We start from the raw sequence: 25,119 nt of genomic DNA on the forward strand, positions 1-25,119 counted from the left end.
AATAAAGGGAACAGGATTTTCAATATTTATCTTGCACCGAGGCATGTTAAACAGGCAGAAAAATGATTATGTTGTTACAGTACATGCATTCCCGCTGCCATCCTAGGAAAGAAAATAATTGCAAAATAAATGCTTTCCTTTGAAGTACACTTAAAAAGTCTATTTATCGATCAATAGTTCACAGCTGTAGTGATTTTATTTCCTATTATCTGGTACAAATATTCAGTACTCACATTTAGTCTCAGAGAGGCGGAAGCAACAACATTGTTACATCATGTTCATAACAAATGAAAAATATTACAATAAACGTAATGCTGAGATTTAAAAAATGGGTCAGATGACACAGATGTAGCCAACGCTACCATAATCCCTGGTGGGATATTGTGCATATCTTTAACCCCTTAACGACAATGGACGTAAATGTACGTCATGGTGACGTGGTACTTAACACACCATTACGTCATGCGCGGCAGGTCCTGGCTGCTATCGGATGTCCGCCATTAACCCGTCAGATGCCGTGATCAATACAGATCACGGCATCTGCGGCAGTGTGGTGCTTTAAAATGGATGATCGGATCATCCAGCATGGCAGCCGGAGGTCCCCTAACCTTGCTCCAGCTGCCAAACAGGTCTTCTGCTTTGGTCTAAGATCGAGCAGACCAGAGCAGAAGATCACCGATAATACTGATCAGTGCTGTGCCCTATGCATAGCACTGAACAGTATTAGCAATCAAACGATTACTATAGATAGTCCACTATGGGGACTATTAAAGAGTAAAAATGAAAGTAAAAAAAAAAAAGTAAAAAAAATTTGAAAAATCCCCACCCCAATAAAAATGTTAAATGTCCTTTTTTCCCATTTTACTCCCATAAAGTGTAAAAAATAATAATTAATACACATATTTGGTATCACTGCGTGCGTAAATGTCCAAAATATTAAAATATAATGTTATTGATCCCGTACGATGAACGGCGTGAACGTAAAAATAAAAAAAAGCGCAAAATTGCTGCTTTTTTGTCACATTTTATAAAAATAAAATAAAAAAAATAATGAAAGTTTAATAAACACAAACGTGGTATCAATAAAAAGTACAGATCATGGTGCAAAAAATTAGCCCTCAAACCTTCACTTATACGGTAAAAAGGAAAAAGTTATAGGTCGTCAAAATAGAAGGATTTTAAACATACTAATTTGGTTCAAAAGTTTGTGATTTTTTTAAAGCTCAACAATAATAGAACTGTATATAATCATGGGTATCATTTTAATTGTATCGACCCATAGAATAAAGAACCATAATTGTACGGCGTGAAAACGAAACCTTCCAAAATTTGCTAAATTGTGTTTTTTTTAATTTCCCCACACAAATAGTATTTTTTTTGTTGCGCCATACATTTTATGGTAAAATGAGTGATGTAATACTGCAGGACAACTGGTCGCGCAAAAAACAAGCCCTCATACTAGTCTGTGAATGAAAATATAAAAGAGTTACTATTTTTAGAAGATGAGGAGGAAAAAACAAAAATGCTAAAATAAAATTGGCCTGGTCCTTAACCTCCTAAGGACCAAGGATTTACCGGTACGTCCTGAGTCCTCTCCTGTTCTATAAAGTGGGGCCCGGCCTCTAACAACGGCCGGGACTCGTGGCAAATAGCGTGTGGCACTGATCGCGGTACCACGCGCCATTAACCCTTTAGACGCGGCGTTCAAAGTTGAACGCCGCATCCAAATTGAAACAAAAACATTGCTGGCTAGCTCAGGGGGCTGTTCGGGATCGCCGTGGCAAAATCGCGACATCCCGAACAGCTGAGGCACAGAAGGAGGGTCCCTTACCTTGCCTCCTGGTGTCCGATCGCCGAATGACTGCTCAGTGCCTGAGATCCAGGTATGAGCAGTCAAGCGGCAGAATCATTGCTCAATGGTTTCCTATGAGAATGTAAAAGACCAGTGTGTGCAGTGTTATAACATTGCAAAAAAGCTATAACATTGCAAAAAAAAAGTGAAAAAAAGTGAATAAAGATCATTTAACCCCTTCCCACATACCGTATATACTCGAGTATAGGCCGAGTTTTTCAGCACGATTTTTCGTGCTGAAAACACCCCCCTCGGCTTATACTCGAGTGAACTCCCCCACCCGCAGTGGTCTTCAACCTGCGGACCTCCAGAGGTTTCAAAACTACAACTCCCAGCAAGCCCGGGCAGCCATCGGCTGTCCGGGCTTGCTGGGAGTTGTAGTTTTGAAACCTCCGGAGGTCCGCAGGTTGAAGACCACTGCGGCCTTCAACATCATCCAGCCCCCTCTCACCCCCTTTAGTTCTGAGTACTCACCTCCGCTCGGCGCTGGTCCGGTCCTGCAGGGCTGTCCGGTGAGGAGGTGGTCCGGTGAGGAGGTGGTCCGGGCTGCTATCTTCACCGGGGAGGCCTCTTCTAAGCGCTTCGGGCCCGGCCTCAGAATAGTCACGTTGCCTTGACAACGACGCAGATACGTCGCTGTCAAGGCAACGGCTCTATTCCGGGCCGGAAGCGCGGAGAAGAGGCGCCCCCGGTGAAGATAGCAGCCCGGACCACCTTCTCACCGGACCACCTCCTTACCGGACAGCCCTGCAGGACCGGACCAGCGCCGAGCGGAGGTGAGTACTCAGAACTAAAGGTGGTGAGAGGGGGCTGGATGATGTTGAAGGCCGCAGTGGTCTTCAACCTGCGGACCTCCGGAGGTTTCAAAACTACAACTTCCAGCAAGCCCGGACAGCCGATGGCTGCCCGGGCTTGCTGGGAGTTGTAGTTTTGAAACCTCTGGAGGTCCGCATGTTGAAGGCCGCAGTGGTCTTCAACCTGCGGACCTCCGGAGGTTTCAAAACTACAACTCCCAGCAAGCCCGGACAGCCGATGGCTGCCCGGGCTTGCTGGGAGTTGTAGTTTTGAAACCTCTGGAGGTCCGCATGTTGAAGGCCGCAGTGGTCTTCAACCTGCGGACCTCCGGAGGTTTCAAAACTACAACTCCCAGCAAGCCCGGACAGCCGATGGCTGCCCGGGCTTGCTGGGAGTTGTAGTTTTGAAACCTCTGGAGGTCCGCAGGTTGAAGACCACTGAGGGCGAATGATGAGAAGAGGATGATGAAGGGGGGGGGGGGGGTGTGGGGATGATGAAGGGGGGTGGGGATGATGAAGGGGGGGGGGGTGTGGGATGATTACAAGGGGATGATGAAGGGGGGATGTGTGGGATGATAAGGGGATGTGTGGGATGATGACAAGGGGATGATGAAGGGGGGATGTGTGGGATGATGACAAGGGGATGATGAAGGGGGGATGTGTGGGATAAGGGGATGTGTGGGATGATGACAAGGGGATGATGAAGGGGGGATGTGTGGGATAAGGGGATGTGTGGGATGATGACAAGGGGATGATGAAGGGGGGATGTGTGGGATGATGACAAGGGGATGATGAAGGGGGGATGTGTGGGATAAGGGGATGTGTGGGATGATGACAAGGGGATGATGAAGGGGGGATGTGTGGGATAAGGGGATGTGTGGGATGATGACAAGGGGATGATGAAGGGGGGATGTGTGGGATGATGACAAGGGGATGATGAAGGGGGGATGTGTGGGATGATAAGGGGATGTGTGGGATGATGACAAGGGGATGATGAAGGGGGGATGTGTGGGATGATGACAAGGGGATGATGAGGATGTTAATGACGGGTCTGGATGATGACAGGGGGGGATGAGGTATTTCCCACCCTAGGCTTATACTCGAGTCAATAACTTTTCCTGGGATTTTGGGTTGAAATTAGGGGTCTCGGCTTATACTCGGGTCGGCTTATACTCGAGTATATACGGTAAAAGTTTGAATCGCCCCCCTTTTCCCATTTAAAAAAAAAAACTGTGTAAATAAAAATAAACATATGTGCTATCACCGCTTGCATAAATGTCCGAATTATAAAAATATATCATTAATTAAACCGCACGGTCAATGGCGTACGCAAGAAAAAATTCCAAAGTCCAAAAAGTCCGATCAATACAAAAATGGTACTGCTAAAAACTTTAGATCACGGCGCAAAAAATTAGCCCTCATACCACCCAATATGGGGAAAAATAAAAAAGTTATAGGGGTTAGAAAATGACAATTTTAAACGTATACATTTTCCTGCATGTAGTTATGATTTTTTTTTTTAGAAACACGACAAAATCAAACCTATAAAAGTAGGGTATCATTTTAATTGTATGGACCTACAGAATAAAGAGAAGGTGTCATTTTTACCGAAAATTGTACCTTGTAGAAACAGAAGCCCCAAAAGTTACAAAATGGCGTTTTTTTTTCAATTTTGTCTCACAATGATTTTTTTTTCCGTTTCGCCGTAGATTTTTGGGTGAAATGACTGAAATCATTACAAAGTAGAATTGATGGTGCAAAAAATAAGCTATCATATGGATTTTAAGGTGCAAAATTGAAAGAGTTATGATTTTTTAAAGGTAAGGAGGAAAAAACTAAAGTGCAAAAATGGAAAAACCCCTGGTCCTTAAGGGGTTAAAGGGGTACTCCACTGCTTAGCGTTTGGAACAAACTGTTCCGACGCTGGAGCCTAGCGCCGGGAGATCGTGATGTACTAGCCCCTCCCTCTCATGATGTCACGCCCCGCCCCCTCAATTCAAGTCTATGGGAGGGGGCATAACAGTTGCCATACCCGCTCCCATAGACTTGCATTGAGGGGGCGGGACGTGACATCATGAGGGGGTGGGGCTATGATGTCATGAGCTCCCAGCGCCAGCTCCAGCGTTTGGAACAGTTAGTAACAGCGGAGTACTCCTTTAACTTGCCAGTGGGTTTTAAATGGGTACTTTGGTGGAATTATTTTTTTTTAAATCAACTGGTGCCAGAAAGTTAAACAGATTTATAAATGAATTCTGTTTAAAAATATTAATCCTTCCAGTACTGCTGTATACTCAACAGAAAGTTATTTTTGTTTTCTTCTGTTTTTCTTTTCAGTCTGATCACAGTGCTCTCTTCTGACACCTCCATGTCAGAAACCGTCCAGAGCAGGAGCAAATCCCCATAGCAAACCTATCCTGCTCTGGACAGTTTCTGACATGGACAGAGGTGTCAGCAGAGCACTGTGGTCAGACAGAAAAGAAATTCAAAAAGAAAATAACTTCCTCTGTAGTATACAGCAGCTGATAAGTACTGGAAGGATTAAGATTTTTAAATAGAAGTAATTTGCAAATCTTTTGGCACCAGTTGATTTAAAAAAAAAATAATTTCCACCAGAGTACCCCTTTTACATGCTGCGTTAAATTCCCTAGCCTATTAGGGGACAGCACTTTTTCACATACTGTATGTTGAAGCGTGGCTGGCGTGAGATGAGATGATTTTAGGCTAGGATTACATATGTCCGGCGTCCGGTATACGTAAACACCTTCAAATTGTGATGCAACTGTGCGTCAGTTGTCATCCGATGTTTAGTATCTGGCGTTTCAGTGTTTCTGAATGCCTGACGGGGGAACTTAGCAAGATATGTTTCCCCATCCATTGCTGGAGTGGCAAGTCCAATCATTCAGCGTCAAAACTGAGATGCCGGATTAATTAACCCCTTAAGGACACATGACGTACTGGAACGTCATGTGTCCACTCCCGATCTATAACGCGGGGCCACGGCGTGGCCCCGCGTCATAGTGGGTCGGGCCCGGCCTCTAACAGCCCGGGACCCGTGGCTAATAGCGCGCGGCATTGATCGCTGTGCCGCGCGCTATTAACCCTTTAGACGCCGCGTCTAAAGTGAAACCGAAAGCATGCCGGTTAGCTCAGTGGGCTGTTCGGGATAGCCGCGGGGAAATCGCGGCATCTTGAACAGCTTACAGGACAGCGGGAGGGCCCCTACCTGCCTCCTCGCTGTCCGATCGCCGAATGACTGCTCAGTGCCTGAGATCCAGGCATGAGCAGTCATGCGGCAGAATCATCGATCACTGGTTTCCTATGAGAAACCAGTGATCAATGTAATAGATCAGTGTGTGCAGTGTTATAGGTCCCTATGGGAGCTATAACACTGCAAAAAAAAAGTGAAAAAAAAGTGAACAAACATCATTTAACACCTCCCCTATTAAAAGTTTGAATCACCCCCCTTTTCCCATAAAAAAAACAGTGTAAATAAAAATAAAAATAAACATATATGGTATCACCGCGTGCGGAAATGTCCGAATTATAAAAATATATAGTTAATTAAACCGCTCAGTCAATGGCGTACACGCAAAAAAATTCCAAAGTCCAAAATAGTGCATTTTTTATCACTTTTTATATCATGAAAAAATGAATAAAAAGCGATCAATAAGTCCTATCAATGCAAAAATGGTACTGTTAAAAACTTCAGATCACGGCGCAAAAAGTAAGCCCTCATACCGCCCCATACACGGAAAAATAAAAAGTTATAGGGGTCAGAAATGACAATTTTAAACGTATAAATTTTCCTGCATGAAGTTAGGATTTTTTCCAGAAGTACGACAAAATCAAACCTATACAAGTAGGGTATCATTTTAACCGTATGGACCTACAGAATAAATATCAGGTGTCATTTTTACCGAAAAATGTACTACGTAGAAAGGGAAGCCCCCAAAAGTTACAAAATGGCGTTTTTTTTTTCAATTTTGTCTCACAATGATTTTTTTTCCGTTTCACCGTAAATTTTTGGGCACAATGACTGATGTCATTACAAATTAGAATTGGTGGCACAAAAAATAAGCCATAATATGGATTTTTAGGTGCAAAATTTAAAGAGTTATGATTTTTTAAAGGCAAGGAGCAAAAAACGAAAATGCAAAAACGGAAAAAACCCCGGTCCTTAAGGGGTTCAAAAAAATGTAACCCCCCCGCCCCCTTCCCCTGTACGATACATAAATTGACTTCTGCAATGTGCTGGGGAGTATATAAATAATATCAGTCCATGTTTAATATATTTCATGCTGCAGTTAAAATACTGGATCTGCAGGGAGATTATTGCTGGGAGAAGACAGTCTGAGAGTGCACATACTGTAAATACTGTATGTAATCTGGGTGTGCTCGTGAGTGTTCATAAGTGATCTATATGGCCATATGGTTTAAAAAGCCAATAGCCAGTAAAAATGTTCTTGGAAAGCATGAATAAGCATTCAGTAAACTAAAATTCTGCTTGAAGGTAAGCATTCAGTCCATTTACTCAGTACTTAGTTTAAGTCTTCTTCCGTATGATGCCACAAGATTTGCACACCTGAATTTGGGGACTTTCTGCCATTCTCTGCAGATCCTCTCCAGATCTGTCAGATAATATGGGGACGATCAGTGGACAGTCATTTTCAGATCTCACCAGAGATGTTTGATCAGGTTTAGGTCAGGTCTGGGCCACTCATTGACATTCACAGAGTTGTCTGTAAGCCACTGTTATCTATGGCTGCTTTCACACTATAGAATTCTCCGTTTTAAAGATCCGTTATAATGATCCGTTTAAAAAAAAAAAAAAACACATTAAAAACGTCTGTTAAACGGCCATTACAAAATCCCATTATAGTCTATGGGATTTTTACACTACCCGTTTTAACCCGGCACATCGCCGAGGGGGGTCCTGAGACCCCCCATGACCGCGATGCGCGCAAATCGCAGGTCAATCCAGACCTGCGATCTGCGCGATTCCGGGTCATACGGGTCATCCCGGATCCCCGAGCGCAATCCTCCCCCACGTGCGGCGGCGGCAGCAATACTTCTGGGTCCTGGTAGGTGAGTTGTTGCCTAGCAACATCCGGAGGGCCACAGTTTACAGTGGTCTCTAAACCGTGGCCCTCCAGATGTTGCAAAACTACAACTCCCAGCATACCCAGACAGCTGTTTGCTGTGTGGGCATGCTGGGACTTGTAGTTTACAATATTTAGAGGGGTTCAGGTTGTAGATCACTAAGTGGTCTCAAACTGTGGTCTCAGATGTTGCAAAACTACAACTCTCAGCATGCCCAGACAGCAGTAACCTATAAACACTACACTACACTAAAATAAAATAAAGAGTAAAACACTACATATACACACGTACACTGCCCCCCCCCACCACCCCCCTCCCCAATAAAAATTAAAACCGTATTGTATGGCAGTGTTTCTAAGATGGAGCCTCCAGGTGTTGCAAAACAAAAACTCCCAGCATTTCTGGACAGCAATTGACTGTCCAAGCATGCTGGGAGTTTAGCAACAGCTGGAGGCACCCTGTTTGGGAATCACTGGCATAGAATACCCCTATGTCCACCCCTATGCAAGTCCCTAATTCAGGCCTCAAATGCACATGGCACTCTCTCACTTTGGAGCCCTGTCGTATTTCAAGGCAACAGAATAGGGTCACATATGGGGTATCGCCGTACTCGGGAGAAATTGCCTAACAAATTTTGGGGGGCTTTTTCTCCTTTTACCCCTTAGGAAAAGGAACAGTTGGGGTCTACACCAGCATGTTAGTGTAAAAAAATAAAAATGTTTACACTAACATGCTGGTGTTGCCCTATACTTTTAATTTTCACAAGAGGTAAAAGGAAAAAATGCCCCCCAAAATTTGTAACGCAATTTCTCCCGAGTACGGAGATACCCCATATGTGGGCGCAAAGTGCTCTGGGGGCGCACAACAAGGCCCAGAAGGGAGAGTGCGCCATGTACATTTGAGGTGATTTGCACAGAGGAGGCTGATTGTTACAGCGGTTCTGACAAACGCAAAAAAAAAAACACACCTACATGTGACCCCATTTTGGAAACTACACCCCTCACGGAATGTAATAAGGGGTGCAGGGAGCATTTACACCCCACAGGTGTCTGACGGATCTTTAGAACAGTGGTCCGTGAAAATGAAAAATTTTGCACAGCCCACTGTTCCAAAGATCTGTCAGACACCAGTGGGGGGATAAATGCTCACTGTACCCCTCATTACATTCATTGAGGGGTCTAGTTTCCAAAATGGTATGCCATGTTGGGGTTATTTTGCTGTTCTGGCACCATAGGGGCTTCCTAAATGCGACATGCCCCCCCGAGCAAAATTTGCTCTCAAAAAGCCAAATATGACGCCTTCTCTTCTAAGCATTGTAGTTCGCCCGCAGTGCACTTCAGGTCCACTTATGGGGTACCTCCATACTCAGAAGAGATGGGGTTACAAATTTTGGGGGATCTTTTCTGCTATTGACCCTTGCAAAAATGTGAAATTTGGGGGGAAACCCACATTTTAGTGAAATTATTATTTTTTTTTTTTACATATGCAAAAGTCGTGAAACACCTGTGGGGTATTAAGGCTCACTTTATCCCTTGTTACGTTCCTCAAGAGGTCTAGTTTCCAAAATGGTATGCCATGTGGGTATTTTTTGCTGTCCTGGCACCATAGGGGCTTCCTAAATGCAATATGCCCCCCGAGCAAAATTTGCTCTCAAAAAGCCAAATATGACTCCTTCTCTTCTGAGCATTATAGTTCGTCCGCAGTGCACTTCAGGTCCACTTATGGGGTACCCCCATACTCAGAAGAGATGGGCTTACAAACTTTGGGGGGTCTTTTCTGCTATTAACCCTTTAAAAAAGGTGAAATTTGGGGGAAAACCAACATTTTAGTGCATAAAATGTTTTTTTTTTTTTTTTTACATATGCAAAAGTCGTGAAACACCTGTGGGGTATTAAGGCTCACTTTATTCCTTGTTATGTTCCTCAAGGGGTCTAGTTTCCAAGATGGTATGCCATGTGTTTTTTTTTTTTTGCTGTTCTGGCACCATAGGGGCTTCCTAAATGCGGCATGCCCCCCAAAAACCATTTCAGAAAAACGTACTCTCTAAAAATCCCCTTGTCACTCCTTCGCTTCTGAGCCCTCTACTGCGCCCGCCGAACACTTTACGTAGACATAGAAATTGGGCTACAAATATAAGTATACATTTTCTCCTTTTACCCCTTGAAAAATTCAAAAATTGGGTCTACAAGAACATGCGAGTGTAAAAAATGAAGATTTAGAATTTTCTCCTTCACTTTGCTGCTTTTCCTTTGAAACACCTAAAGGGTTAAAACATTTACTGAATGTCATTTTGAATACTTTGGGGGGTGCAGTTTTTATAATGGGGTCATTTATGGGGTATTTCTAATATGAAGACCCTTCAAATCCACTTCAAACCTGAACTGGTCCCTGAAAAATTGTGAGTTGGAAAATTTTGTGAAAAATTGGAAAATTGCTGCTGAACTTTGAAGCCCTCTGATGGCTTCCAAAAGTAAAAACTTGTCAATTTTATGATGCAAACATAAATAGACATATTGTATATGTGAATCAAAAAAAAAATATTTGGAATATCCATTTTCCTTACAAGCAGAGAGCTTCAAAGTTAGAAAAATGCTAATTTTTTAATTTTTACATCAAATTTGGGGATTTTTCACCATGAAAGGATACAAGTTACCACAAAAATGTACCACTATGTTAAAGTAGAATATGTCACGAAAAAACAATCTCAGAATCAGAATGATAACTAAAAGCATTGCAGAGTTATTTATGTTTAAAGTGACAGTGGTCAGATTTGCAAAAAAGGGCTTCGTCCTAGAGGTGAAAATGGGCTCCGTCCTTAAGGGGTTAATAACGGACATTATTTTGTGAGGGGAGAAAGTAACTGGAGAAATAGTGCATGCACTATTTCTTCCGTTCTTTCTCCCGTCACAAAATAACGTCCGTTATTAATAATGGGCTATGACGAGTTAAAACGGATAATGTAAAAATCCTATAGACTATAATGGGATTTTGTAACGTCCATTTAACGGACAATTTTAAGGGTTTTCATAACGGAACATGTAACAGATCTTTAAAAGCGGGTGAATGTATGGTGTGAAAAGGGCCTTAGCTGTTTGCTTAGGGTAATTGGGGGAGATTTATCAAAACCTGTGCAGAGGAAAAGTTGCCCAATTGCCCATAGCAACCAATCAGATGGCTTCTTTCATTATTGAAAGGACATCTGCAAACTTAAAGAAGCGATCTGATTGGTTGCTATGGGCAACTGGGCAATTTTTCCTCTGCACAGGTTTTGATAAATCTCCCCCCATTATCTTGTTAGATGGTGAACCTTTAGCCTAGTCTAAGGTCCAGAGTCCTCTGGATCAGGTTTCTATTAGGAATATCAACATTCAGCTTTCCTCAAACCTAATCAGTTTCCCTGTTCTAACCACTGTAAAGCACATCCATGCTTCACTGTAAGGATGGTATAGGCAGATGATGAGGCTGCCTCCAGACATGAAGCTTATACAATCTTACCAGAGACCAGAGTATCTTGTTTCTCACAGTCTGAGAATCCTTTAGGTGCTTTTTCTAAACTCCTTTTATGTGTCTTTTGCTGAGGAGAGGCTTCTTTTTGGCCACTCCGCTATAAAACCCAGATTGTAGAGTGCTGCAGTGATACTCTACTCTTCTCTAGATGTGAGCATTCTCACGATTATGTCTCTGAGCATTACAAACAGTTCTTTCTCTGATGATATTTTTCTCTGATATGTGTCATCAGTTGTGAGACCTTAGAGGGGTACTCCAGGAAAGTTAAAGGGGTACTCCGGTGGAAAATATTATTTTTTATGAACTGTTGCCAGAAAGTTAAACAGATTTGTAAATTACTTCTATTAAAAAAATCTTTACCCTTCCAGTACTTTTTAGCAGCTGTTTGCTACAGAGGAAATGCTGTTATTTTTTTAATTTCTTTTTTGTCTTGTCCACGGTGCTCTCTGCTGATACCTGATGTCTGTATCAGGAACTGTCCAGAGCAAGAGAAAATCCCCATTGCAAACCTATGCTGCTCTGGACAGTTCCTGATACGGGCATCAGGTGTCAGCAGAGAGCACTGTGGACAAGACAAAAAATAAATAAAAAAATAACAGAATTTTCTCTGTAGCATACAGCTGCTAAAAAGTACTGAAAGGATAAAGATTTTTTAATAGAAGTAATTTACAAATCTGTTTAACTTTCTGGCAAGTTTCTACTTTTTTTTTTTTCTTTTTTTTTTTGGAACACACCAAGAAAAACGCCTATGCAGACATCTGCTGGCACAATGTGCTGCTAATAGCAATACTTTTCATTCATAGCGCTGCAGGGGTATATGTATATAGAAGCGCTGGGGGGTGCAGACATATAGCGTTATCTGCCCCCCACAGCCTTCTATATACATATGCCGGCGCTGCACTATGAATGAAAAGTATTTCTATCAGCATCATCGGGCCGGCCGATGCTGCTGCGAGAATGTTTTCATTCATATGTATTTAATAATGCACTGGCGGGGGGTATATATTTATTGATGTGCCGGCGGGGGGTATACATTTATTAATGCACCGGCGGGGGGTATACATTTATTAATGCGCCGGCAGGGGGTATATATTTATTACTGCGCTGGCGGGGGGTATACATTTATTAATGCGCCGGCGGGGGGGGGGGGGGGTATATATATAAATACGCTGCAGGGGGCATATTATACATGCGCTGGTGGGGGGGGGGGTTACATTTATTAATGCCCGGCAGGGGTTTATACATTTATTAATGCGCTAGTGGGGGGTGTATATATATATATATATATATATATATATATATATAAATGCGCTGCAGGGGGCATAATATAAATGGCTGGGGGGCTAGATATATAGGCTATATGTCTGCTCCCCCCTACAGCGCTATGTATCTTGCCCCCACAGCGCTTTTAATATAGATATGGCCCCCTGCTACTCACAATGTTCATTTTTAAATCTCCTGCTGAGAGCTCTGAATGGCTCCTCAGTACTGGCCATTCAGGGCTCCCCGCGGGGGATTTAAAAATGAAAGTTAAAACACACTATACATCGCAGGGTTGCAGAGCTTGCAGCCCGCTCCCCTGCTTAATAACTTCTGATCGCATCGGGTCTCAGAAGTGAAACCCTGTGCTTTCAATCAGCCCCTGTACTACAACCCCCATCACGGAACAGACTCTGTTCCATGATGGGGTTAGTAGTTCAGACAGTAATATAGCCTCCCCAGCTGTCTGCAGACCCCCGCAGCCAGGGAATTACTACTCCCATCATGGAAAGAAGTCTGTTCCATGATGGGAGTAGTAGTAGTCTCGGCTGTGGGAGTCTGTAGGCAGAGGTGTTGCGGCCATACATGAGGGATGTTATAACGGGTCTTAACGGATGAATATTTATTCATCCGTTAGCACTCATTATTTCATCCGTTATTATACAGAAAAAGGACGTTTAATAACAGATGAATGCTCATAGTGTGAAAGCAGCCTTACACTGCAGCTCACACACACTGTACATGTGTTTTCTTTCAGACTATCCTTCCTCCAGCAATATATCTTGCTCTGCTCTTAATGGCAGCAGTCAGTGATTAGATATTCAGCAGAAAAACAGCAGCTATGTGCTCAGTTGTGACTGAGAATATTCACTGCTTTTCTCTCCCAGCTCACAAGCTCTCACACAGGGAGGGGAGGGGGAGGGACGGTGTGGCTGTACAGTCAGTGCTCTAGACCAAACAGAAATCAGAGATAAATCAGGTGGTGTTGCCCTGAAGTGTGGGGACAAGGTGGATTTGAAAATTACATTTTTCTCTTATTTCCTGCCTGTAAGTGACAGCTGAAAGTGGGAAACTGCTGTATATAGCTAATGAATTATAGTTATACAAATACATAGGTTGTTGAGAGGGAAAGTATGGGCTATGGGTTTAGTTCCTCGGAGTAGCCCTTTAAGGTGTGTTTTTGATATATTATAGATTAATATTTGCAGAATAACTTCACAATTGCATGTTATTAAAAAATATGCTTCTTTCTATTTAATTTTCCACTTTGAAGAAATGACCACTAGGGGTCTCCCTACCAGTCCTGGCAGCAAGCATTTCAGACTCATGCTGGAGTCCTAAACACTATGAGCTGCCAGTCTTCTGTGTTCACAAAGGAGAACACTCAGAGCTGCCAGCCTGCTTTGTTCACAGCCTTTTTGGCTGTGAACAAAGCAGGCTGGCAGCTCTGAGTGTTTAGGACTCCAGCATGGGTCAGAAATGCTTGCTGACAGGACTGATCGGGAAAAATACAATAGAAAGAAGCATATTTTTCATTACCATGATATTGGAAAGTTATTCAACATTCATTAATCTAAAATATATCAAAAGTTTATTTGATGAGAGGTACCCTTTAAATACAAAGCCAAGAACAGATCATGAATGGAAGACTCATATAAAGGAAAGATGTCTCCTCTTTTCATATCCATACTTGGCTTTGTATTCATTAGTTGGAATAAAAAACGTTAATATGTGAACACAGCCTCATATAGACAGGGGTGTCTCTTTCCAACTCCTACCCAATAAATGAATTTACCACAGGTGTAGAAATATCACAGAGAAATATCTCAAGAGAAGAACTTATATAGTTATTGTCACAGATGTAATATTTACATTAATAACTCGTAAGGTGTAATGGGTTAGGTGTCTGCTACAGGACCTGAGTTTTTCCTTATCAAGCTCAAAGGGTATTCCGCTGCTCCAGGGTTCTGAACACTTTGTTTAGAACTCTCGGACCCGGAGGCCATGATCGGGATGTCACGGCCACAACCCTCGTGACGCCACACCACGCCCATCCATTCATGTCTAGAGGGGATGGGGTGTGACGTCACAAGGGGAGTGGCCGTGCCGTCACAACCACTGCTGCAGGAACCCAGCATGTGTTTAGAATGCCAGGTGCTGCGGGAGTCCACTGGGGCTCCTGCAGCAGGACCCCCGCAATCAGACATCTTATCCCCTATCCTCTGGATAGTGTATAAGATGTCTAGCAGGGAAGTACCCCTTTAACAGTCCAAGAGGAAGCACAGGGTAAGGCTGTGATAGACGAAATCCGGAGAATTGTATGTTACAGGTGATAAACAGTCACACAGAAAAAATGACCCTCCAACCTGTGTAGAAAAGTATATGCAGCCTCAAGCATGATCACAACTCGCAGACAACCCAGAAAAGTGATGGACAGGTAACTAATAGCAATGGATGATGGCACGCCTAACTGAGCACATTGTAGAACTCTTTATTCAGAGAGTCCAGAATTGATTCAATGTAAAGTAAAGGCACATTAATATACTCTGCCAGTATGTCGCCTAAGAAAATTCCTTGCATATTTTCAACAGGTAAAAAAATATTTAATAGTCTTTCACAATTTAACACTACGGAATTCACATTATTTGCTATGTATGCCAGTATTTTTCACTTTGTCAGACAAAAGGAATTTCTAGCTCATTCATGTTATTTATTGTAAATGGATTTTTCTCTTTGCTTTCTCTGATTACTACTTTAAGAAGCGTCTTTATCCATATCTTATATTGACTGAGTAATTGCAGAATAAAAGAAAGGAATTTCTGGTAACTTTTGCTTAAAGTAAAGGAATCATAAGACTATCTGCAATGTTGATGTTACAAAACTTAAAGGGGTACTTTGGTGAAATTTTTTAAAATCATTTGGTTCTAGAACTTTAACCTCTTAAGGATGCAGGGTGTACCTGTACGCCCTGTGCCAGGTCCTGGTCTATAACGTAGGGTCACGCCGGTCCTGGCAGCTAATGAAAGTCGGGATCCTGGGCTAATAGTGTGCGGCACCTATCGTTGTGCCACATGCTATTAAACCTTTAGACGCAGTGATCAAATTTGATTGTTGCGTCGAAAGTTTGAAAAAATTGCATACCGGTAGCTTAGTCGGGCTGATTGGGACCATCGCACTGAAATCACGATGTCCTGATCAGATAGGACACAATCGGTGATTGACTTCTTTATGCTTGAGATCTAGGCAGGAGAAGTCAAGCCCCGACAACACTGATCATTCGCATATAGTTCTATGCCGATGATCAGTGTTAGGAATCAATGTAATGCATATTATAGCCACTAGAGGGGGCTATAACATAGCAAAAAAAAAGTTTTTAAAAAAAAGTTACTAATGATGAATTAACCCCTTCCCTAATTAAAGGAGATGCCCTGTGCAGACTTTTTCTATTCCATCCTGCCCGGGCTGAAAAAAAAAGGACAAAACAAACTTTCACTTACCTTCCTACGTTCCCCCGGAGCTCCACAACAGCTAATCGGTCGGCCGGGCTGTCTAATTACTAGTTCCCTTAGCTCGGTACGTCACACGGCGCTTCAGCCGATCACGGGCCGCAGCGATGTCCCGCCTCGGCCAGTGATAGGCTGAAGCGCCGTGTGACGTACCGGGCTAAGGGAAGTAGGAAGTAAACCCTTTCGGCTGACCGATCAGCTGTTGCGGAGCTCCGGGGGAACGTAGGAAGGTAAGTGAAAGTTTGTTTTGTCTTTTTTTGCAGCCCAGGCAGGATGGAATAGAAAAAGTCTGCACCGGACATCTCCTTTAAAGTAAGAATCACCCCCCTTTTCCCATTTAAAAAAACTGTGTAAATAAAAATAAACATATCTGGTATCACCTCGTGTGGAAATATCCAAACTATAAAAATATGTAATTAATTAAACCACACGGTTAATGGCGTACACGCAAAAAAATTCCAAATTCCAAAATAGGGTATTTTTGGTCACTTTTTATGGCTCAAAAAAAAATGAATAAAAGGTGATCAAAAAGTCCAATCAAGACAAAAATGGCACTGATAAAAACTTCAGATCACGGTACAAAAAGTTAGCCCTCATACCGGCCTGTACACAGACAAATAAAGAAGTTACAGGGGTCAGAAGATGACAATTTTAAATGTATAAATTTTCCTGCATGTAGTTATGTTTATTTTTAGAGGTAATACAAAATGAAACCTATATAAGTAGGGTATAATTTTAACCCCTTAAGGACCAAGGACGTACCGGTACGTCCTTGGTCCTGCTCTTCTGATATAACGCGGGGTTACACAGTAACCCCGCGTCATATCATGGCGGGCCCGGCGTCATAGTGAAGCCGGGACCCGCCTCTAATAGCGCGCAGCGCCGCGCGCTATTAACCCTTTAGCCGCGCGCTCAAAGCTGAGCCGCGTGGCTAAAAGTGAAAGTGAAAGTTCCCGGCTAGCTCAGTCGGGCTGTTCGGGATAGCCGCGGCTAATCGCGGCATCCCGAACAGCTGACAGGACAGCGGGAGGGCCCCTACCTGCCTCCTCGCTGTCCGATCGCCGAATGACTGCTCAGTGCCTGAAATCCAGGCATGAGCAGTCATCCGGCAGAATCGTTGATCAACATAGAAGATCAGTGTGTGCAGTGTTATAGGTCCCTATGGGACCTATAACACTGCAAAAAAAAAGTGAAAAAAAAAAGTGAATAAAGATCATTTAACTCCTCCCCTATTAAAAGTTTGAATCACCCCCCTTTTCCAATAAAAAAAAAAACACAGTGTAAATAAAAATAAAAATAAACATATGTGGTATCACCGCGTGCGGAAATGTCCGAATTATAAAAATATATCATTAATTAAACCGCTCGGTCAATGGCGTGCGCGCAAAAAAATTCCAAAGTCCAAAATAGTGCATTTTTGGTCACTTTTTATATCATTTAAAAATGAATAAAAAGTGATCAATAAGTCCTATCAATGCAAAAATGGTACCGTTAAACACTTCAGATCACGGCGCAAAAAATGTGCGCTCATACCGCCCCATACACAGAAAAATAAAAAAGTTATAGGGGTCAGAAGATGACAATTTTAAACGTATTAATTTTCCTGCATGTAGTTATGATTTTTTCCAGAAGTCCGACAAAATCAAACCTATATAAGTAGGGTATCATTTTAATCGTATGGACCTACAGAATACATATCAGGTGTCATTTTTACCGAAAAATTTACTACGTAGAAACGGAAGCCCCCAAAAGTTACAAAACAGCGGGTTTTTTTCAATTTTGTCGCACAATGATTTTTTTTCCCGCTTCACCATAGATTTTTGGGCAAAATGACTAACGTCATTACAAAGTAGAATTGGTGGCGCAAAAAATAAGCCATCATATGGATTTTTAGGTGTAAATTTGAAAGAGTTATGATTTTTTAAAGGCAAGGAGCAAAAAACGAAAATGCAAAAACGGAAAAACCTCCGGTCCTTAAGGGGTTAATCATATGGACCTACAGAATAACGATAAGGTGTTATTTTTACCAAAAAATACACTGCGTAGAAACGGAAGCCCCCAAATGTTACAAAATTTCATTTTTTTCTTCAATTTTGTCGCACAATGAATTTATTTTCCGTTTCGGCATGGATTTTTTTGTAAAATGGCTAATTTCACTGCACAGTAGAATTGGTTGTGCAAAAAATAAGTCATAATATGGAATTTTAGGTGCAAAATTGAAAGTGTTACGATTTTTAGAAGGTGATGAGGAAAAAATGAAAATGCAAAAATGGAAACACACTGAGTCCTTAAGGGGATAAACAGATTTGTAAATTACTTATATTTAAAAATCTTAATCTTTCCAGTACTTAGCTGCTGTATGCTCCACAGAAAGTTCTTTTCTTTTTTAATTTATTTTCTATCTGGCCGCAGTACTCTCTGCTGACACCTTTGTCTGTCTCAGGAACTGTCAAGAGCAGGAGCACATCCCCATAGAAAACATAGGCTGCTCTGGACAGTTCCTGAGAAAGACAGAGGTGTCAGCAGAGAGCACTGTGGTCAGACAGAAAAGGCAGCCTAAAAGTTATGATGTTTGTTTTTTTCTTTCTTTTTTTTTTTTAGTATTTCAGGATTAGAAAAAATGTATAGTGTAAATGTGTGTATAGTCCTTCAGTTATGGCCCTGTGCTGCTCATCTTCGTTTATCCACATTATTTATTTTTCTACAGGTACATATTATTATTACTAAGAAGATTATTATTATTATACATGTTTTATGCAAAGTAGATGCAAAAAGGCAACTTTTAGGGGCCATTTGGGAATCATATACATCCACATCCTGTAAAAATCCGCAGGATAGGGGATAAGTTTTAGATGGTGTGGGGTCTCACTACTGGGGCCCCCTGCAATCTCCTGTACAGACCCTCCTCTCTTCCTAGGAGCGGCACGTCACGACTCCCATCCGAAGTGGAGCTCACCATGCCCCCTCCATACATTGCTATGGGATTGCCATTCTGCAATCTTTGTCTCTCCCGTAAAAATGTATGGAGGGGGGCGTGGCGGACCCTGCTTTGGGCAGGGGGTTGTGATGCACCACTCCTAGAGAGAGGGGATATGTTTTTCAGAATTTTGGAAGATGAGACTTCTTTATTGGCCTAAAGTAATCAGTTAGTGACTGTGTTTGGGTCATTATCCAAATGTTTATGTGTTTGGGCTCAGACCCAAAATCGCACCAAACCACGCCTTTAGGTCCAGGACCAAACATGTATAAGTTTAAAAACAAAGAACACTTTGCAGATGAAAAATGCCCATGAATCTCAATGGAGAGAAATTAAGAAAAATATATCATGCATGTATATGTGATCTGCATTACATCAGTAAGTCATCAGCATTTTTAAAACACTGTTCATTCTTGTTCAAAAGGGCATCACTTCTTTGAGGAAGTCAGCACTGATATTCTAACAACTATTAGTATTTAACACATAGGTCTAGATTTATCAACAATGTATCTGCTTTGCTCATAACCAATCACAGCTCATCTTTCATTTCTCCAATTGTTTTGATAAAATAAAAGCTGAGCTATGATTGGTTATTAGGAGCAAAGCAGATAAATTTTTGTTGTATGCAGATTTTTAAATGTGAGCCATTTCAAAGATTACAGATGCGATTTTATACTTTATTGATTTTTTTCTGCCTCTAGGTGGCAGTGTTATATTGGGGAAAAAATAGAAAGCAATTGCTTTAATGCATGGAAATTACTTTTCAATTTTGAAAACCTGATTAATATGATTAACTTTTAAAGTAAATAACATTGGAGTAACAGAAAAGGTGTATCATATAGTAATAGTGTTTTTGTGTATGCTGTTGTGAAGTGTCATGTTTTTTTTTTCTGTCCATATCGGTTCTGAAGGTAGTAGTAAGGCGCTTTGCTTTTGTCAAGCAGAAAGCTCTAAGGTCACACTCATCTTCTTAAATGTTCTTTGCCAGTTTCCATTTGAAAAAGGTTCTCATCTACCTCATACCCATATGTCTTCATGATTGATGTTTTGGGAAGATATTGAAGAGGAATACAGGAACATAAAGTATAAAGGAGGAAATTTGAAACGTTCTACTATAAACAGTTAAGGGATCAGTCCTGACTTTGAAGAATAAATAACAACATCTTGTCTGTTAGATGTAAAAGGGCATTTTTTTTCTACTAACTGGAAAGCGTCCAAAATAAGATGTACCAAAAAGGACTGAACATACCATCAGAATACGGCATTTGTCAAACAGATCAGTGGAATACAGTATCAGTAGAATATGAGTAAAGAGTATAGGTTGCGTAACAATATTGATTTACTGAAAGAACATAATGTTTTTATTTTTAAGGGATTCTTCTGTTTAAAGACATAAGATTTATTTCACTTAGCTCCGAATTGATTTGAGATCTTGGGGGACAGGAGGATTATATCGTTTACACATGCTCGTGCATATAGAAGTCTCTATGGAACCACTAGGTACAAAGAAATCAATGTACAACGCACATTCATAGAGACAGGTGTATAGATGGTCTTGTGCAAATAAACACAACATGTCCATTAAGGAGTCCCTGAAGGTAAGGCTCTTGCTATTGGCTGTTGGGTCAGCATAACTGATTTCGGAAAAAGAGGGGGAAGGCTTAATTGCCTCTTGAAAATGAACCTTAGTGCTTTAAGAGTAGGCTGTAAATAGAGTTGATGCAAACTGTACAAAGAGACCAGATGGAAAACGCACTCACCAGGAATCTTGCTGGGATGAACAATTTATTTTTTTCCTGTAACGTGCTGTGCAGTATTTCAAACAGGTACACAGGGAGCTGTGGATGGAAACAGGCAGGGGGCGTGCAGGGGGCGGCAACTAGTTTTGCGCACGTAGGCGCTTCCTCTGGCTCGCACTCAGTGCGAGCCAGAGGAAGCACCTAGGTGCGCAAAACTAGTTGCCGCCCCCTGCCTGTTTCCATCCACAGCTTCCTGTGTACCTGTTTGAATTTCTGCACAGCATGCTACAATAAAAGAAGAAATTGTTCATCCCAGCAAGATTCCTGGTGAGGAACATTGTACAGTTTGCATTGGCTTTTCTGCCTATTCGGATTATTGCACTTCCACCTGGGAAACTTTATAGCGAGATCACAGGTACATTTATTGATTGCCTCTACCCAGCACACTGCTTTGTTGTTTTTTCATCAGCGGTGTCGGACATATACAAATTCCTTTTCTCCTGTAAATAGAGTTGGCATTGATACAAAATATGACTAAGGTACATACAGTCCTGGAAAATGGCATTTTTATGATGTTTGTCGGAATTTATGTGGGAGAGGAATGCTGTGTTATCATTAAACAGGGCTCCCACTTCTGGCAAACCCTTATCAGCACAGAATGTATACTATAACACACTCTGCACATGTTTGCTGTTTATTCCCATTTTGTCTTTGGAGAGCTTATTACATTTCAGATGACAAAGTATCGAAATGATTCAAATTCATAATCGTCTGTGTCTCTTTTAAAATGAAGTGTTTTTCGTGAAGTAATGTCATTTTTTTAATAAAGATGAATTCTCATTCTGTTCTGTTTGCATGTTGTTATAATCCTTCTCACTAAGTGAGATTTTATAAGATTAAGGAAATTTCCTAGTCAAGACGTGAAAGAAAGATATTGGATTAGTTACCCGCATTTAAAAGCCTCAGAAATGACTTGCTACAAGCTAGTAGTTATGTGAGTCCTTTTACAATAGCTGTTTTACCGTAAGACCAGTTTATCGGGGTTTAGAAGGCTTTACTATTTATTTCAAATAGGTTATGAAACAGCCTATTTAACCATCTGTTTACCTTCTTCTGGCCAAAAGACATTTTTGATATACAGTATGGGGGAAATTTATCAAAACCTGTGTAGAAGAAGAGTGGTGCAGTTGCCCATAGCAATCAATCACATCACTTCTTTCATTATTAAAGAAGCCTGTGAAAAATGAAAGAAGTGACGTGATTGGTTGCTATGGGCAGCTGCACCACTCTTCTGTACACAGCGTTGGATGAATCTTCCCCTATATCTATGCACCTAAATAGGCCCAAGTTGCATTGCTGTTATTTTCAAGTGCTGGATTATCAGTAATACATACTTGTGGAGCTGCAAGCTTTGAGCTCATTGGATGTTTTATGTATGGCATGTATTCTCTTTTCCTGACTCTTACCGGTACTGAGGCAAGCTCCAGCCCCCACCTGCCTTTACATAGGCAAGTCATGGCCTGCTCAGCCAATCACTGGTCCCATGTCCAGGAGGGTTGGGACCTCAAGGATAGGTAAGTAGGACAGGCCCATACAGCAGATCGTGGGGGATAAGTGTCGCCCCCACACTTATCCCCTATCCAGTGGATAGGAGATAAATGTCTGATAAGTTCAGCTACCCACCCTTACAAATTATCTTACCCCCATTTCATTATTTCATAAAACTTCCTTGGTTGCCAATCAAAGTGCAGTCGGTACTGATGTGCTGCATAAATAAATGTATTTATAAACCATTTTGCCTAAGTAGTTGCTGCTTTCCTGCTGTAATTCTATCGCACATATTACAACATTATGGAGAGTGCAAAACAGTAGCAAATTACAATAGAGCTAAATAAAGATGAAAAGCGATATGCAGCAATACATACATTCATATTATTGTCAAGCAGTATGATAAAAGCAAAGAATAGTTTGGTATGTGATCGGTACCAACATCCGGTGTCCAGATGTAAACATCCGGAGTCCATTTGTAAGCAGAGTGACTTGCGATCAGCCAAGTGGAGCTGCGAATGCTTCATGCAATCACTATCCACAGGCAGCATGTGGTCATTAAGGATGCGCCACCAGGGGGCGGTTGTCACATGTCCCGCAGTATCCAATCCACACTGAGCCATAACAGTCTATGGAAAATATAATGCGGCCAAACAGTGTTACCGAGGCATGTCAAAGGCTGTGCGAGTGTAGCAAGCAGGACCAGAAGCTGTCATAGGCAATAGTGTGGAGTATAATGCTATGAAAGTATGTTGGTAACAAAGGTTAATGATTGGAAGAATTTATCAATTTGTGTATCCGTCTGTGTGTAGGGAGGAAGGGTGACTAAGAATGGATGTTATTGATAAAGATTGTAAACAACTAAAAGGAACAATTAAGTTTGAAATTGTCATAATCGGCAGAAAAATAAATACAGTAAATACGAGCTGTAACAAAATATTGTTATGGATGAATGGGTCTAAGGAGTTTGTGAATGATGTTATGCATCAAGTATTGTACATGGGTGAAAGCTAATATACTCAAAAAGCTAATATACTCAAAAAAAATAAAGGTAACACTTAAACAACACAAAGCAACTCCAAGTCAATCACACTTCTTTGAAATCACACTGTCCACTCAGGAAGTAACACTTATTGACAATAAAGTTCACATGCTGTTGTGCAAATGGAACAGACAACAGGTGGAAATTATAGGCAATTAGCAAGAAACCCCCAATAAATGAGCGGTTCTGAAGGTGGTGACCATAACCACTTCAAAGTTCCTATGCTTCCTGGCTGATGTTTTGGTCACTTTTAAATGCTGGCGGTGCTTTCACTCTAGTGGTAGAGTGAGACGGGTCTACAACCCACACAAGTGGCTCAGGTAGTGCAGCTCATCCAGGATTGCACATCAATGCGAGCTGTGGCAAGAAGGTTTGCTGTGTCTGTCAGCGTAGTGTCCAGAGCATGGAGGCGCTACCAGGAGACAGGCTAGTATATTAGAACGTGGAGGAGCCCGTAGGAAGGCAACAACCCTACAGCAGGACCGTTACCTCTGCCTTTGTGGAGGAGCAGGAGGATCACTGCCAGAGCCCTGCAAAATGACCTCCAGCAGGCCACAAATGTGCATGTGTTCACTCAAATGGCCAGAAACAGACTCCATGAGCGTTATGAGGGCCCAACATCCACAGGTGGGGTTTGTGCTTACAGCCCAACACCATGCAGTACGTTTGGCATTTGCCAGAGAACACCAAGATTGGCAAATTCACCACTGGCACCCTGTTCTCTTCACAGATTAAAGCAGGTTCCCACTGAGCACATGTGACAGATGTGACAGAGCCTGGAGACGCCGTGGAGAACGTTCTGCTGCCTGCAACATCCTCCAGCATAACCGGTTTGGCGGTTGGTCAGTAATGGTGTGGGGTTGAATTTCTTTGGGGGGGCCACACAGCCCTTCATGTGCTTGCCAGGTGGCCTGACTGCCATTAGGTACCAACATGAGATCCTCAGACCGCTTGTGAGACTATGTGCTGGTGCGGTTGGCCCTGGGTTCCCCCTAATGCAAGACCTCATGTGGCTGGAGTGTGTCAGCAGTTCCTGCAAGAGGAAGGCATTGATTTTATGGACTGGCCAGCTCGTTCCCTAGACCTGAATCCGATTGAGCACATCTGGGACATCATGTCTCGCTCCATCCACCAAACCCACGTTGCACCACAGACTGTCCAGGAGTTGGCAGATGTTTTAGTCCAGGTCTGGGAGGACATCCCTCAGGAGACCATCTGCCACCTAATCAAGAGCATGCCCAGGCATTGTAGGGAGATCATACGGGCACGTGGAGGCCACACACACTACTGAGCCTCATTTTGACTTGCTTTAAGAATCAGCCTGTAATGTGGCTTTCCACTTTGATTTCAAGTGTGACTCCATATCCAGACCTCCATGGGTTGATAAATTTGATTTCCATTGATAATTTTTGTGTGATTGTGTTGTCAGCACATTCAACTATGTAAAGACGAAAGTATTTGATACAATTAATTTATTCATTGAGATCTAGGTTGTGTTAATTTAGTGTTCCCTTTATTTTTTTGAGCAGTGCATATAAAAATACTGTTGTACATCAATAACAAAAAATAAAGAAGGGATATTAATGAGGGCATATATACATATGTATGCATACTAGTCAAGAGTGTGCTAGAACACCGGTTGAGGCATAATAAGAAGTGAAAGTGTACATTATAATGAAAATATACATTACAAGAAAATACAGTAAAAGGAAGCATTACAGATCTGAGTGGAACAATTAATAATAATGGTTAGATTAAGAGCAATTTCAACAACAAAAGGTTACGATGGTGTAT

This window comes from Hyla sarda, chromosome 2 (assembly GCF_029499605.1).
Source record: "Hyla sarda isolate aHylSar1 chromosome 2, aHylSar1.hap1, whole genome shotgun sequence".
Lineage (NCBI taxonomy): Eukaryota > Metazoa > Chordata > Amphibia > Anura > Hylidae > Hyla > Hyla sarda.